Source organism: Arachis ipaensis, chromosome B06 (assembly GCF_000816755.2).
Source record: "Arachis ipaensis cultivar K30076 chromosome B06, Araip1.1, whole genome shotgun sequence".
Taxonomy (NCBI): domain Eukaryota; kingdom Viridiplantae; phylum Streptophyta; class Magnoliopsida; order Fabales; family Fabaceae; genus Arachis; species Arachis ipaensis.
This window is the reverse complement of record NC_029790.2, coordinates 110,731,672-110,743,161: the sequence shown is the minus strand read 5'-3', so window position 1 is coordinate 110,743,161 and position 11,490 is coordinate 110,731,672. Positions and strand designations below refer to the sequence as shown.

At 33.9% G+C, this 11,490-nt stretch overlaps 1 long non-coding RNA gene across 1 annotated transcript in view; it reads right to left on the bottom strand.

Moving 5' to 3' along the window:
- LOC110263471 overlaps positions 10,157-11,490 on the bottom strand; it is a 5,433-nt gene continuing 4,099 nt past the window's right edge. Inside the window, exon 2 of the long non-coding RNA XR_002349189.1 lies at positions 10,157-10,676. This is a non-coding gene — a long non-coding RNA (uncharacterized LOC110263471). The remainder of the gene's footprint in view (positions 10,677-11,490) is intronic.

The window sequence follows — 11,490 nt, the reverse complement described above, 5'->3', positions numbered from 1 at the left end:
GATGGATGATGCAGAGATCCACTTCTGGGGCCCACTTGGTGTGTGCTGGGGCTGAGATTTAAGCAATTCATGTGCAGAGGCCATTTGTGGAGTTGAACGCCAGTTTTTGTGCCAGTTTGGGCGTTCAACTCCAGCTTTTGATCCTTTTCTGGCGCTGGACGCCAGAATTGGGCAGAGAACTGGCGTTGAACGCCAGTTTACGTTATCTATCCTTATGCAAAGTATGAACTATTATATATTTCTGGAAAGCCCTGGATGTCTACTTTCCAACGCAATTAGAAGCATGCCATTTCGAGTTCTGTAGCTCCAGAAAATCCACTTTGAGTGCAGGGAGGTCAGAATCCAACAGCATCAGCAGTCTTTTCTCAGCCTGAATCAGATTTTTGCTCAGCTCCTTCAATTTCAGCCAGAAAAATACCTGAAATTACAGAAAAACACATAACTCATAGTGAAGTCTAAACATAAAATAGCAATGGAAAATAAATAGATATAATTAAATAACATTAGGTTGCCTCCCAACAAGCGCTTCTTTAATGTCAATAGCTTGACAGTGAGCTCTCATGGAGCCTTACAGATAATCAGAGCAGGGTTGGGGCCTCTCAACACCAAACTTAGAGTTTGGTTGTGGCCTCTCAACACCAAACTTAGAGTTTGTTGTGGCCTCCCAACACCAACTTAGAGTTTGAATGTGGGAGTTTTGTTTGACTCTATATTGAGAGAAACTTTTCATGCTTCCTCTCCATGGTTACAGAAGGAGAACCTTGAGTCTTGAATACAAGGTAGTCTTCATTCAACTGAAGGACCAACTCTCCTCTGTCAACATTAATCACAGCTTTTGCTGTGGCTAGGAAGGGTCTGCCAAGGATGATGGATTCATCCTCATCCTTCCCATTGTCTAGGATTATAAAATCAGCACGGATGTAAAAACCTTCACTAGCACGTCCTCTACTAGTCCATAAGCCTGTTTCATTGATTTGTCTGCCATCTCTAGTGAGATTTTTGCAGTTTGTACATCAAAGATTCCCAGTTTCTCTATTACAGAGAGTGGCATGAGGTTTATCCCTGACTCCAGGTCACACAGAGCCTTCTCAAAGGTCATGGTGCCTATGGTACAAGGTATGAAGAATTTTTCGGGATCTGGTTTCTTCTGAGGTAATGTCAGCCTCATTAATGCACTCATTTCATTGGTGAGCAAGGGGGTTCATCCTCCCAAGTCTCATGACCAAACAACTTGGCATTCAGCTTCATGATTGCTCCTAGATACTTAGCAACTTGCTCTTCAGTGATGTCTTCATCCTCTTCAGAGGAAGAATATTCATCAGAGCTCATGAATGGCAGAAGGAAGTTCAATGGAATCTCTATGGTCTCTATATGAGCCTCAGATTCCTTTGGTTCCTCAAAAGGAAACTCCTTTCTATCCAGAGGACGTCCCATGAGGCTTTTCTCATTGGGACTCACGTCCTCCTCACTCTCTCCAGGTTCGGCCATGTTGATCATGGTTATGGCCTTGCACTCTCTCTTGGGGTTTTCTTCTGTATTGCTTGGAAGAGTACTGGGAGGAGTTTTAGTAATCTTCTTACTCAGCTGACCCACCTGTGCCTCCAAATTCCTAATAGAGGACCTTGTTTCATTCATGAAACTTAGTGTGGTCTTGGATAGATCAGAGACTATGGTTGCCAAGCCAGAATGGCTCTGTTCAGAATTTTCTGTCTGTTGCTGAGAAGATGATGGAAAAGGCTTGCTATTGCTAAACCTATTTCTTCCACCATTATTATTGAAGCCTTGTTGAGGCTTCTATTGGTCCTTCCATGAGAAATTCGGATGATTTCTCCATGAAGGATTATAGGTGTTTCCATAGGGTTCTCCCATGTAATTCACCTCTGCCATTGCAGGGTTCTCAGGATCATAAGCTTCTTCTTCAGAAGAAGCTTCTTTAGTACTGTTGGATGCAGCTTGCAATCCATTCAGACTCTGAGAAATCATATTGACTTGCTGAGTCAATATTTTGTTCTGAGCCAATATGGCATTCAGAGTATCAATTTCAAGAACTCCCTTCTTCTGAGGCGTCCCATTGTTTACAGGATTCCTCTCAAAGGTGTACATGAACTGGTTATTTGCAACCATTTTAATGAGTTCCTGAGCTTCTGCAAGGGTTTTCAGATGAAGAGATCCTCCTGCAGAATGGTCCAATGACATTTTTGACAACTCAGACAGACCATCATAGAATATACATATGATGCTCCATTCTGGAAGCATGTCAGAAGGACACCTTTTGATCAGTTGCTTATATCTTTCCCAAGCTTCATAGAGGAACTCTCCTTCCTTCTGTCTGAAGGTTTGGATTTCTACTCTAAGCTTGCTCATCTTTTGAGGTGGAAAGAATTTGGCCAGAAAAGCACTGACCAACTTATCCCAAGAGTTCAGGCTTTCCTTAGGTTGTGAATCCAATCATGTTCTAGCTCTGTCTCTTACAGCAAAAGGGAAAAGCATAAGCCTGTAGACCTCAGGATCAACTCCATTGGTCTTGACAGTGTCACAGATTTGCAAAAATTTAGCTAAGAACTGATGGGGATCTTCCAATAGAAGTCCATGAAACTTGCAATTCTGTTGCATTAGAGAAACTAATTGAGGCTTAAGCTCAAAGTTGTTTCCTCCAATGGCAGGAATTGAGATGCTTCTTCCATAGAAGTTAGAAGAGGGTGCAATAAAGTCACCAAGCATCTTCCTTGCATCTCCACCATTGTTATTAGGTTCGGCCATGTCTCCTTCTTTTTCGAAAATTTCTGCCAGGTCCTCTCCAGAGGGTTGTGCTTTAGCTTCTCTTAGTTTCCTCTTAAGAGTCCTTTCAGGTTCCGGATCAGCTTCAACAGGAATGTTCTTATTCTTGCTCCTGCTCATATGAAAAAGAAGAGAATAGAAAAGAAGAGGAATCCTCTATATCACAGTATAGAGATTCCTTTATGTGAGTAGAAGAAGAGAAAAATAGAAGAAGGAGAAGAGAAAAATTCGAATTTAATTTAAAATAAAAGAAAAATATTTTTATTTTTATTTTAATTATTAATTAGTATTTGAAATTTAAGAAGAAAATTAAAATTAAATTGAAAACTAATTAAATTAATTAATTAAAAAGATTTTTGAAAAAATGTTAGTGATTTTCGAAAATTAGAAAGGGAAAAATAGTCAGGTGGTTTTAAAAAAGATATGATTGAAACAGAAAACTTTTAAAATCAAACAAAAAGTCAAGTAGTTAATTGAAAATCATTTGAAAATCAATTTTGAAAAGATAAGAAGCTAGAAAAGATTTTGAAATTGATTTTGAAAAAGATTTGAAAAAGAAATTTAAAAAAATTTGATTTTGAAAATTGAAGTTGATTACTTGACTAACAAGAAACTAAAAGATATGATTCTAAAATTTAAAGATTGAACCTTTCTTAATAGGCAAGTAACAAACTTTAAAATTTTTGAATCAATCACATTAATTGTTAGTAAAAATTTTGAAATTATGAAATGAAATTAAGAAAAAGATTTTGAAAATCATTTTTAAAATTTTCGAAAATCATGAAAGAAAAATGAAAAATATTTGATTTTTGAAAAAGATAGAAATTTTTTTAAATTGAAAATTTTGACTTGAATAATAAGAAACAACTAAATTTAAAAACTTTTTGACTAAATCAATTCAAAATTTTCGAAATTTATGAGTGAAATAAGGAAAATTTTTTTTTTATTTTTGAATTTTAATGAGGATAGAGAAAAACATAAAAATGATGCAAAACATGAAAATTTAAGATCAAAATGAAAAATGCATGCAAGAACACTTTGAATGTCAAGATGAACACCAAGAACACTTTGAATGTCAAGATGGACACCAAGAACTTATTTTTGAAAATTTTTAAGAAAAGAAAAATATGCAAGACACCAAACTTAAAAAATTTTTAAACTTTAGACAATAAGAATTCAAAAATGCATATGAAAAACAATAAAAGACACAAAACAAGAAGATGCAAAGATCAAACAAAGAAAATCATCAAGAACAACTTGAAGATTATGAAGGACACATGCATGAATTTTTGAAAATTTTAAAAAAAATTAAAAAGATGCAATTGACACCAAACTTAAAAATTGACACTAGACTCAAACAAGAAACAAAATTCTTTTTGGTTTTATGATTTTATGAATTTTTTTTTGTATTTTTTGAAAATTATTTTGGAAAAGAAAATAAAGATTTCAAAATTTTTAATAAGAATTCCAAGAATCATTCAATGTTAGTCTAAAGCTTCGATCCAGGAATTAGACATGACTTACTAGCCAGCCAAGCTTTCAGTGAAAGCTTCGGTCCAAAATACTAGACATGGCCAATGGCCAGCCAAGCTTTAGCAGATCATTACATTCAACAACAAGATTGATAGAAGTCAACAAGCTCTTGTGATGATAAGTTGAAACCTCGGTCCAAAAGATCAGACATGGCTTCACAACCAGCCAGACTTCAACAGATCATCATGAAACTCTAGAATTCATTCTTAAAAATTCTGAGGCCATAGAATAATTTATTTGTTTTTATTTTAATTTTTTTTTGAAAATTTTTCGAAAATAAAAAGCTAAAAAAAATAAAATAAAATTACCTAATCTGAGCAACAAGATGAACCGTCAGTTGTCCAAACTCGAACAATCCCCGGAAACGGCGCCAAAAACTTGGTGCACGAAATTGTGATCTCAACTGCGCCAACAACTTGGTACGCACAATCATAATCTCAATTTCTGTTCACAACTCCGTGCAACTAACTAGCAAGTGCACTGGGTCGTCCAAGTAATAAACCTTACGTGAGTAAGTGTCGATCCCACGGAGATTGTCGGCTTGAAGCAAGCTATGGTCATCTTGTAATTCTCAGTTAGGCAAATTCAAATGGTTATGAGATTTTGATAATTAAAATATAATTAAAACAGAAAATAAGATAGAGATACTTATATAATTCATTGGTGAGAATTTCAGATAAGCGTATGGAGATGCTTGTTGCTTCTGAACCTCTGCTTTCCTATTGCTTTCATCCAATCATGCATACTCCTTTCCATGGCAAGCTGTATGTTGGGGGATCACCGTTGTCAATGGCTACCGTCCGTCCTCTCAGTGAAAATGGTCCAAATGCGTTGTCACCGCACGGCTAATCAGCTGTTGGTTCTCGATCATGTTGGAATAGGATCCATTGATCCTTTTGCGTCTGTCACTACGCCAACACTCGCGAGTTTGAAGCTCGTCACAGTCATCCCATCCCAGATCCTACTCGGAATACCACAGACAAGGTTTAGACTTTCCGGATATCAAGAATGGCCGCCAATAATTCTAGCCTATACCACGAAGACTCCGATCTTTCAGAATGGAGGCTAAGAGATAAACACTCAAGCTCGTTTTCATGTAGAACGGAAGAGGTTGTCAGGCACGTGTTCATAGGTGAGAATGATGATGAGTGTCACATAATCATCACATTCATCAGGTTGAAGTACGAGTGAACATCTTAGAATAAGAATAAGCTTGAATTGAATAGAAAAATAATAGTACTTTGCATTAATTCATGAAGAACAGCAGAGCTCCACACCTTAATCTATGGTGTGTAGAAACTCCACCGTTGAAAATACATAAGTGATAATGGTCCAGGCATGGCCGAATGGCCAGCCCCCTAAACGTGATCAATGAGATCAAAAGTGATACAAAGATGGTCAAAAGATGAAAATACAATAGTAAAAAGTCCTATTTATACTAAACTAGTTACTAGGATTTATAGAGATAAGTAAATGATGCAGAAATCCACTTTCAGGGCCCACTTGGTGTGTGCTTGGGCTGAGCATTGAGCTTTACATGTGTAGAGACTTCTCTTGGAGTTAAACGCCAGGTTGCAGCCTGTTTCTGACGTTTAACTCTGGTTTGTAACCTGTTTCTGGCGTTTAACTTAAGAATAGGACAGGAAGTTGGCGTTTGATTGCCAGTTTGCGTCGTCAAAACTCGGGTAAAGTATGGGCTATTATATATTGCTGGAAAGCCCAGGATGTCTACTTTCCAACTCAATTGAGAGCGCGCCAATTGGGTTTCTGTAGCTCCAGAAAATCCATTTCGAGTGCAGGGAGGTCAGAATCCAATAGCATCTGCAGTCCTTTTTCAGCCTCTAAATCAGATTTTTCCTCAAGTCCCTCAATTTCAGCCAGAAAATACCTAAAATCACAGAAAAATACACAAACTCATAGTAAAGTTCAGAAATGTGAATTTTGAATAAAAAATAATAAAAATATACTAAAAATTAACTAAAACATACTGAAAACTACCTAAAACAATGCCAAAAAGCGTATAAATTATCCACCCATCATAGCTCCAGCGCAACCTTCACCATCAGGCTCAAAAGATTAACGATTATCGAGAGAGGTATCAGGAGATCCTCACCCGCGTGACGTCTACGGATGAGCTTAGGCTGGAGTTTAGGGAGTCGTTGGAGCGGATGTAGCGTATAGAGGCTTAGATAGAGGTGTACTAGCCCTAGATGCGCACTGCTGGCATCGACCCTGCTGGTGGCACACGGACATCATCACCGCCTCCTGCACCGTTGACTCAAGGCCACAGGACTGACGATGACAATGACTACCTGGATCTGTAGATATTAGGTTTTTATTTTATTATTTCATACATTTATTTGGTGTACTTGACTTTTTTTTAATTTGCACATTGTATTATTTATGAATTGACCACTAATTTTGTGAAAAAAATTTAAATTTAAAATTAAAATTAACCATTTATTTCAAATTCCAAAAAAATGACATTACCGTCAGAATTACCGTAGGAATAATCCGATGGTAACATGGCGCGAAACAACATGTTTTGGTGCCAACATTATCATCGGAAAAATATGCCGATAACCAATTCATTTCCTCAGCTGGTAATCCGTCGTAAAATTTGACGGTAATTACCGTTAGACGAAATGAATCCGATGGTAAACATTTATTGGCGAGATTTATACTGTCTGATTGTTTTCGATGATAAATCCGATGGTACTCAACGTTTTTCTTGTAATGTGTAGCTTATCAAGCTACAAATTCAGCCTCCATAGTAGAATGTGAAATACACGTTTGTTTCTTTAAGGCTCAACTTATTGCTCCACTACCTATGGTGAAAATCCATCCTGAAGTGAATTTATTATCACTAAGATTTGTAATCCAACTTGCATCAGAATAACCTTCTAAAACTATGGGATAATCACTATAATATAATTCCAAGTTTATAGTTCATATGAGATAACCAAGAACCCTTGTTATAGCTTTTAAATGTTGATTGCTAGGCTTTACTATAAATCTTGATAATTTGCACACAGAAAATGCTATATCGGGTTTGGTGTAATGCATTACATATATTAAACTTCCTATAACACTAGCATATTCGAATTGTGTTATAAGTCTTCCCATGTTTTCTTCTAATTTAAAATTAGGATCATATGGTATATTGGATTATTTAATTGTGAGTTGATTAAACTTTTTCAATACCTTTTTGATATAATGAGATTGACTTAAAGTAAAGCCAACTTCATTCTTATGCACTTTTATACCTAATATTGTATCAACTTCATTCAAATCCTTCATTTTGAATTTAGAAGTTAGATACTCCTTTGTTACACAAATTCCTTCTAAATTTGTTCCGATGATTAACATATCATCAACATATAGACAAATGATTACTCAAGAATCCTTGGTAAATTTTGAGTAAATACATTTATTTGTACTATTATGTGAGCAGCAATTTGATAATACTACTGAATCAAACTTCTCATTCCATTGATTAGGCGCTTGTTTTAGGTCATACAAAGATTTAATTAATTTACAAACATTTTTTTCATTTTCGGATAGCACATAGCCTTCCGGTTGCTCCGTATAAATTTCTTTATTAAGATCTCCGTTTTAAAAAGCCATTTTAACATCCATTTAATGTATATGAAGTTTATGAATAGATGCTAATGCTATAAAAGTCCTAATAGAAGTCGTTCTTGCCATAGTTGCGTAGGTATAAAAAAAGTCTAGACATTCTTGTTATCTAAACTTCTTGGCCACTAACCTTGCTTTAAAAGTTTGTAATAAATCATCAGTATTATACTTTCTTCTAAATACCCACTTACATCCTATAGTCTTTGATCTTGGAGACAAATCAACCAAAATCCAAGTATTGTTTGATAATATTGAGTCTATTTCATCTTTTATTACTTCGTTCCAAAAAGTAGAATCCCTTGAAGCCATAGCCTCTTTGAACGTTTGAGGATTACCCTCTATGTTCATCACAATAAGAATCTTGTTTGTTACAGAATCCTTAATTCCTTCTACTAAAAAAGTGATAGCCTGGGAAAAAATAAATCTGGACCCAAGTCTTTTTTTTCCCCTCACTCTCAAGCTCTTCCTTAGTTCAATCAATTCTTTGTGGCTTAGACGTTTATTATTTTAATTATTTATTTCTTGTGAAATATTAGTACATTTTGGGAATTTTCTGAACTAGAATTTAAATCATTGATAAATTTATTTTCAATAAATTCTACCTTTCTTGATTCAACAACTACATTAGATACTAAGTCTAATATTTTATATGCTTTAGAATTTTGACATATCCTATGAAAGTGTATTTTATGATTCTTGGCCCCAATTTGAATCTCTTTTGATTAGGAACCCGATAAAAGGCTAAACATCCCCATACTGTCAAATAATTCAAATTAGATTTTCTTCCTTTTCAAATTTTATAAGGAGAAATCTTTCTATGTCTTGATGGTATCCTATTATGGATATGACATGTTGTCAATAATGCTTCACCCCACAAATTATAAGACAACTTTGCATTTAGTAACATTGAATTAACCATATTCACTAAGGTACGATTTTTCCTTTCCACTGAATCATTTTATTGTGGAGTATACGGAGCAGAAGATTTATGCACAATACCATATAATTCACAAAGGTTGTCAAATTCATTAAAAAAATATTTTCCGCCTCAATCACTACAAAAAAAAACTTCTATTTTCTTATCATGCATATTTTTTTACTTCCATTTTATATTTCTTAAATATTTTAAAAGTTTCATCTTTATTTCTAAGCAAATACACATAAGTAAATCTAGAACAATCATCAATAAAAATTATAGAATATCTTTTTTCTCCTCTAGTAATATTATCATTTAACTCACAAATATCACTATGAAGCAATTCTAATAAATGTGTATTTCTTTCAACTTTAGAAAAAGATTTTTTAATAGTTTTGGATTGTATGCAAATATCACATTTTCTATTAAAATTCTTGTTATTAAGAATAATATAGTTATTTTGATACATATATTCAATAGATTTGTAATTTAAGTGTGCTAATCTACTATGTTATAAATCACGAGAATCAACAACGTACAAAGAAATATTCACTTTATTATTAATACTAAATTTAAACATGCTTTTAGTATAATATCCCTTTTCTATGAATACATCATTCTTGAGCAAGATCACTTTATCAGATTCTATTACCTTTTTAAATCCTTTCTTATACAAGAAACTAACAGAAACTAAATTTTTTCTCAAATCCGAAACATGAAGTACATTTATTAAACTTAATTTCTTTTTAGATGTAAAATTTAATTCCACAGTTCCTTGGCCACCAACTTTGGCTGAGTTGTCATTGCCCATCAAGACTTTTCTGTTGTTCACTTTTTCATATGTTTTGAATTGGTTGCGATAATTACAAACATGAACAGTAGCCCCAAAATCTAACCACCATTCAAGTGATTTTTCTTGTGTTGTCATGTTGAGTTCTGTAACTATACCAATATGCATATTTTGTACCTTTTTTGCAACCATAGCAACTAAGTCCTTTTCTTCCACTAAATTGTCCTTTAATGCTTCTTTTTTCAAAAATTTATATTTTTTGATGTAATGCCCTTTCTTTCTTGTGACAATGATAACATTCTCTTTGTTATTCTTGTCTTGTGTAGGATCCTTTAAGAACTTTCTTTTTTTTCTTATTGGTGTTGTCTTTGAAAAAGGTACACAACATCACATTTTCGAGTTTTTTCCTCTATACTTATTTGCTTTAGTAATTTCTCAATTATAAAGTCCTCACCAAGATGTAAAAGTTTCTTCCTGTAATCATTCCAAGATGAAAGTAATTTTAAAATAATTGCTCCAACTTGTAATCATTTGGAAATCACCACTTGTAGATCACTAAGTCTACTTACAAGGATTTGTAATTCATGAATTTGATTCATAACAGGCATAGTATCATTCGTAATAAAATAAAAATATTTCATCATAATAAACTTATCTGTTCTTTGTCGTTCAGTGTTGTACTTTTCTTCTAAAGACTTCTAAATCTCCAATGGTGATTGAATTGATAGGTAAATATCATAGAGTCAGTCGGATAAAGTGTTGAGAATATGACCTCGATATGCAAAAGTATCTTCATCATGCTTCTTCGTTAATTGAGTAATCTTTTTCTTCTCTTCTGGTGTGGCATTTTCAGCGTCATCGGCAATTGGTGTTAAGGGTGTTCATAGATCGGATCGGATCCGATCCGCATATCCGCGGTATTTATCTGAATCCGATCCGAAAATTGCGGATATGGATCCGATCCGCATACTTATAGGATGGAATTGCGAATTTTATGTAGGTATCCGCATATCCGCATATCTGCAAAAATAAATAAATAAATAAGTAAATATTCTTCTTATGTTTTATTTCAACTAATAATTATCATATATGTTATATTATTTTAATTTTATTATTTAAGAAAAGTATGTTTAATATTATTTTAAGAGTAAACATATTTAAAAGAATAGAAAAAAAGAATTTTATTAATATTTTTTCTTAATAAAAATAAGCTTTTAAAAATAATTTTTATATTTTGCGGATATATCCGATATTCGATCTGATCCGATACGCACATTTGCAGATCGGATCGGATCCAAGCCTAAAAACTGCGGATATTGGATCGATCCGATGATTTTAGTGTGGATCGGATCGAGATTTTGACCATATCCGATCCGATTCGATCCGCGTTCACCCCTAATTGGTGTAGTCTTTGGATCAATAACATACGTAAGATTGAGAATCGTAAGAAATAACATCATCTTGTCCTTTCAATGGTTGAAGTTTGTTCCATCAAAGCTATCTAACTTGACAAACTCTTAATTTATGACTTTAAATATGGTGTTTTGATCTTGAGCCATCTTCACAAACATTTCTTTAAAATTGTTAGGAAAATAATTATGAAAAAGATGATAAGACTTATTTATGTTATGGTTTCAAGGCACGATTGGATCACTTTCTTTAGAGAGATATTTATCCCCACACTTAATTACTATAGGTTGATGACAATACTCTTTCAAAATATAATAACTCCTATAAATCTCTTACTTAGCAATAATAAAAAATTTTTAACTTTCTTAAACAAGAAATTAAAAATACACTTTGAATTATTTGTTTTTCTCACTTTCCAAATAAT